General features: G+C 46.9%; 1 long non-coding RNA gene across 2 annotated transcripts in view; it reads left to right on the top strand.

Annotated features, from left to right (window-relative positions):
• LOC109385144 (uncharacterized) overlaps window positions 1-6,110 on the top strand; it is a 72,262-nt gene that overhangs the window by 35,827 nt on the left and 30,325 nt on the right. The gene's annotated exons all lie outside the window — the stretch shown is intronic.

Below are 6,110 nucleotides of genomic sequence, written 5' to 3'. Positions count from 1 at the left end.
ACAACATCGCCGGGGACCCACGGCAGCCCAGCTCCAGGTCCTGGGCTGCCGTTCACCATCTTAGCTGCAGAGGACAGTGTCACTGGCCCTTGTATGTGGGATCCGAACCGGGGCCCTCTGGCATCCCAAGCCAGTTCTTAACCAACGAGCCACTCAGCCGGCCCCACGAAGATATATTTTTAAGTGAAAAAAGCAAGGTGCAGAACGCTGTGTATAATATTCTATCATTTGTCTAAAAAAGGGAAGCAAAGAATACATATATTTGTAACTGCTTATTTCTGAATAAAATATCTATGAAAGGACACATAAGAGACTAGTGACATCTTTTACTTCTAGTGAGGGTATGATTGTCAGGCTCCCACATCCCCAAGATTCTAGCCTCCTGGTAGTCACACCCTATATGGGCCATATTGAGCTGACTTGTTAGTGACACCAATAGGACATTGCAGAAATGATGGTGTGTGACTTCCAAGGCTAGAGCATAAGACTTTGTGGACTCTATCTTGTTTACTCTTGCATAATTAACTAACATGTCATGAGTACACTTAAGCAGCCTTATGGGGATGTTTAGGTGGAGAGAAACTGAGGCCTCCTGCCAACAGCCATCTTGGGAGCCATTTTGGAGGTGGGTCCTCCAGCCCCAGATGGGCTTTTTCAGATGACTGTGGCCCCAGTGACATTCGACTGTAGTCTCATGAGAGACCCAGAGACAGAACCACCCAGCTAAGATGCACCCTGACCCACTCAAAGTGATAAATGTTGATAAATGTTTATTGTATCTTTAAGCTGCTAAATTTGGGATTAATATGTTATGCTGCAATAGATAACCAATACAGATTTAGGTGGGGTACTGCTGTAACACATATCTAAAAATGAGGTGGTGGCTTTGGAACAGGTCTGTGGGCAGAAGCTGGAAGGACTTTGAGGGGAGTGTTTGTGAAAGCTCAAGGTGCTTGACCAGAGTATTTATACAAACCCGGTGGCATTTGGAGAGACTGTGGACTTAGAGGAAAATATGACTAGAAGCTGGGGAAACGGGGATCCAGTTAGGGGACTGCAGGGCTGGGGGATGGGGTGGGAGGGAGACTTTTCACTGTGAACTTTTTGAATATTTAACATTCATACGAAAAGATAAAATGATAGTATTTAAATTATAATTTTAAAAATGAGGTTTAGAGTGCAGTTTCCATAATTCAAGCTGACTTCTAGGGCCCCTGGTCACTGCTGCTGCCCTCCCTACCTCTGCAGCACCCAGGCCACCACTCTGAATGCTCTGAATGTCCTGTTTTCAGGAGGACTAGAGAGGTCCATGGGTCCCTGTTCCCCAAACGCCATGGCTGGGTTCTCTCAGTGTATTTCAGGGGTCAGACATTCCATGTCTTGTCTTTCCTCTTTTCCATCTCTTTTTTGTTTTGATTTTTTGTTCTCCTTGAAGATTTTTCTTGATTTTATTTCTTGGACAGTTTTATTTTTTCCATGGTAGGTTTAAGTTTCAAGAACTTGTGCTTTTTCTCCGGTGGTTCGTTTTTGCCAGCATCGTGATCTCATTTTCTGAGTGCAAGATCTTCCCTTCACCTAGCTGAAATATTCGTTTTAAAAAGTGGTGTCCCTCTTTTCTGTATGGTCTCTGTTTTCTCAGAGTTCTTTCCTTTGTCCATTTTTTAAAATTTTGTTTGTTTGTGTTCTCCTTTATACTTGAGGTATCTTGTAAATGTCTGCCGTGCCCTGGTTACCCGCTTATATTTGGGAATGAGGTATGAAAGGGCTCATTGGAGACCACGTGTGGGAACAGGCCTTATTCATGGAAGGCGCCTCCTTAGCCTGGTTGGGAAGGAGCCTATTTTTTCTTGCCAAGCTCCACTATGTCCACATGTGAAGGGTTTTTCTCTGTTCTTTTTTTTTTTTCGATTTCCCAGAGGAAAACCCCAAATATACTACCTGAGATGTAACCACCTGGTTATGGGTTTTCCGGGAACAGACAAGAATGGGGAGAAAGAGGAGGCCGAGGGTCCAACCCTTTGTCAAGCATCCAATCCCTGTCTTTGGTCCTATGCCTCCATCATTGCCTTCTACTATTCCTGAAGCCCTTAATTTAGTCTAAATCCTGGGGGTGGGGTGGTCTCCCAGTTTCCACTGATTCCCCTGTTTTCACTCTCGACCAGACCTGCCCTGTACTGTACCTTGGAACCTTGACCCCTTGGGGTCGGAGGGGACAATCACCTGAATTTTACCGCTATCCCCTCTGCCCTGCTAGACCAGTTATCACTCGTCTGCCTTCCCAGAAGCATCTTGGAATGTCTTTTCTGACTGTTTTCTCTCCTGTCCTCTTTGTCCTAAGGTTTTATTGTTGTTCTTTTACTAACATTTTAGTTGTGTCTCTGTAAGGAGATCAGGTCCTCTCTTGTAATCAATCTGCTCTGTTTAAATGGAAGTAGCTCATATTTTGTTACAACTTAGCGCAGCCTGAACCAAACACACCTGTGGGCAAGAGTCAGGCCATCCATCACTAGTTTCAACCAAAATACCACTGGTGTGGGCTCCAGCAAGTGGGAGAAAACTAGCTGCCAATCAGACACAAAGCCTGCCTGGAGGGAGGGACGCAGAGGTAGAGAAATCCTGAGGTGGAGCAATAACACCCTAAAAGGATCAACAATTGAACATTAAGTTCAAATAGTTTTATATGGCAACTGTATTCCAATTTGGATTAGCTGTCATATCTAATACTGACCTGGACTGCCTGGCTTTTTAGCTTCTTGTCTAATGAGACACATATTTAACTGGACATTCAAGTATCCTTTTTTATCATTAAGAATATTTCTTGATTGGGAAACTCTCTGGGAAATATGACTTATGCATGATAAGCAATTTCCTTTATATTAAGCACAGCTAAATGGGAATACGTGGGAATATCATAGCATTCACCAAGCATACTGTTTGAACGGTAGTTGAACTTTAGTATCATCTGGTGATTCCAGTCTCAGCAAAGGCCCCCAAACCCAAGCCGGCAAGCTTTGTTCCCGTTGCCCACCACCTCCACCTCCCAAGAGAGGCTTGCCAGAGGAGGAGGAGGGGCTGAGGGAGTGTGACAAGTGGAAAGGAATCTTTCCCTGACCCGCCAACTTATCAACATTGTACCAGTTCCCTTTCTTGCTCCAGGCTGCTTCCATCCTCCACATTAAAGGAGATTGTGTCGGCAGCAGCCCAGTGCCTGCCTGACATTCAAAGATAGTGCTAAAATATGTTAGCCTCTTTTCCCCCTCCTTCCCACTCAAATGATCTCTCAACCAAGGTACGGACAAATGAGCCCGCCCCTCCTCCTGGAACATACTTAGACTTCATTTCTCCTTGGGATTGCTCAATTTCTCTTCCTGTGTGTGCAATGTCCCCAAGCATGTGACTTGCATTTGGCAACTCTTGCCTGGGGCAGTGGGGATAGTGGAGTTCTGCCTCACATACTACCTTCCCACACCACTAAGTCAAATTGCATTTATTAGCTAGATCTCCCCAACCCCCCACATTATCCCCCCCACCCTATCCCCTGTCCCTAGCCAGCTCTAGGATCCATCCTTGTGCCTCAGTTCCAGTAGGCAGAAGAAATTCCTCTCCCTCTCCCTCTCCCTCTCCCTCTCTCTCTACACACCATCCAGCATTTGAATCACTTTATTAAGTTTGGAGGATTTTCCCACAGTTTTATTAGGAGGAATCACCCATTTCTCACTAGAGAAATTGAAAATGCTCGATTTTCCCTTTTCCAGCTTCCCTTTGCAAGTAAAGCCTGGACATGTGGCTCAGGCTCACCAATCAGAGGGGTCTGTACCAGACATTGATTGATGGGGGCCTGGCAGTGGCCTGCACAAGCAGGGATCCCAGGGATTGTCCACTTTTGGTGGTGGAGAGGGCAGCAGATCTGAATTCCTGCACAGCGGGGTTGGCTGAGCTAGCTGTGGCACACACGGAGGTTCCGTTTGGAGCGATGTCCCTGACTGGAGCTTGGAACCTAGTTCTCAGGTCTCCTGCTGGTTCTGTGAGCTGCCCATTAATTAACCTTTTGAAACATTTTCTGCTTAATTCAGTCATTCGGTTTGTATGGTTTATAGCTAGAGAACTATGACAGTTATGCAGTAATTGAGTCCCTGATTTCTTCCAAGTGCGCGTAACCCAGCGTGGGAACCATGTCCTTTAGCCTTCATTTTGTCAAAACTAACTTGGTGACCTTACGCAAGTCACCTCACCTCCCTGGGTTTTCTCATGTGTCAAATGGTCCAGGTGGAGATGCTGATCAGAAAAATGCCACATTTTAACTTAGTTCCTATTCTCCAATCCTGGGTCTCATTATAGTGTTTTAGTTTAATAGAGTGCTTTTGTTTGTTTTTTCTTGTAATACCTTGTAACTGTAGTGCCAGCATGAAAGCTTGATGGATGGTTTATGTTATTGCCCCATGCCAGTCCCGGTTTCCAACACCAGGCTCAGATATGTCCCAGCTTTAAAAGCCCACGAACCAGAACTTTGCAATACAAGGATTAAAATACTCTGTGTGTTCAAGCTATACATAGGGATTGGGGTCTAGCAAGTGTGTCTTGGTTCTACTTCTGGGTGGCATCCCCTTTTACTTATGGATGAAGGATGGTTTATGGAATGCGCCCAGCTTAGGGCTTGAATCCTGGCTCTGAGTGCCTTGAGCAGGTGACTGCATACAGGTTCCCACATAGTGCTTCATGCTGCTAGCTAACGGGTAGGGGCTGACGTACCTTCCCACGGTCGTGAGTTTCTCGGGAGCAGGATCTTCAGGTGATACCTGAAAGTTTGGTCAAGTTGGCTCCAGTTCTCAAAGTGTATGTGCTGGCTAAAGCCACCTGTGGGGGTCCCAGCAGACTATAGAATCAGAATGGAAGTCCAGCAATTGAGGAAGCTGCTGGATGAGTGGGTGGTCACTGGATCACTGAGAACCGGTCCGTTTGATGAGGTTGGAATGAAGGTGGACCTGTTCCACAAGCAAGGCAAAAACAAAACCTGGAAAATGGCAACAGAGTTATCAAAATGCTTTCTGGGTGTGAAGGAAACTGTATTTTCTCAGCCTGTTGGCCATTTCTGAAGCATCCCAGCAAGGGCCCTGGCTTTCCCAGGAAGTCAGAGGAGCTGGAAGAAAGGTGGGGTGCTCACCCACCCCTCAGGCCTTTCCCTACTGCTCATCCCTCTCCCACACCTCCCTCTATAAACTCTAACTCCCCACCTGCCCCACTGACCTGTTGGCCCAAAGAAAATGGTGCTGGGCTTGACGGAAGGAAGGGGAGAAAGAGGACACCGTGATGGTGCTGGCATCTTCACCCTCTGGGCTGGTCTGGGACTAATGCAGGTGGCCTGCTACCAGCAACACTGGTTTTGCAGGGCAAAGCATCGTTTGTTTGAGTCAGACATATATCCTACATAAAACTTGGTGATCCTGGGATGCCGGGCTGGCACTGACTGGCATTTGTAGCTAGAGAACACATAGAAAAAAATATGGCGCTAATTTATACTGAGTCATGCTGGCCCTCAAAATGTGAACCAGTTGCATTTGTCTTTGGTCACCTTCCCATCCCCCCTTTCATTTCTTCAGCAAACATTTACTTGAGGACCTGCCATCTGCAGGAGGCTGTGTTAGTCCTGCCCACCTCTCCCCACCTCCACCTCCAAGAACCGCAGGCCCCTCAGTCTGGAGTAAACAGAGATAATGGATAATGGAGGTGTGAGGAGTATGCAGGGGGCTGTAACTACCCTGGGCCATGGAGGAGGGTTGCTAACCTGGAATTGGATGGGGGCAGGGCTTGGGGGTGTGGGTGTGAGCCAGTCTTGAAAAGTCAACGCAAGTTGATCAACCAAAAGGAAGTTTATTCTAGCATAAACTAGCCAGAGGGCAGAGATCCTGGTGGGGTTGACCTCTCTCTTACCCCCAAAGGACCTTACACTTGCTGGCTCCCTTTCCTGCTCTCACTGCCACCCCTAGACTAACCTTTAGTACCTCCTGATCCAGACAATGAGCAGAAAAGGCCCAAGGGGGAGGTATTTGCTTGGGGTTAGGGGACAGAGGTAGGTCAGTCTTCTGATAAAAGTGGAATGGGGAAGAGGGCGG

Source organism: Hipposideros armiger, unplaced genomic scaffold (assembly GCF_001890085.2).
Source record: "Hipposideros armiger isolate ML-2016 unplaced genomic scaffold, ASM189008v1 scaffold_108, whole genome shotgun sequence".
NCBI lineage: Eukaryota > Metazoa > Chordata > Mammalia > Chiroptera > Hipposideridae > Hipposideros > Hipposideros armiger.
The sequence above is the reverse complement of the archived record's forward strand: the minus strand, read 5'-3'. Positions and strand labels throughout refer to the sequence as shown.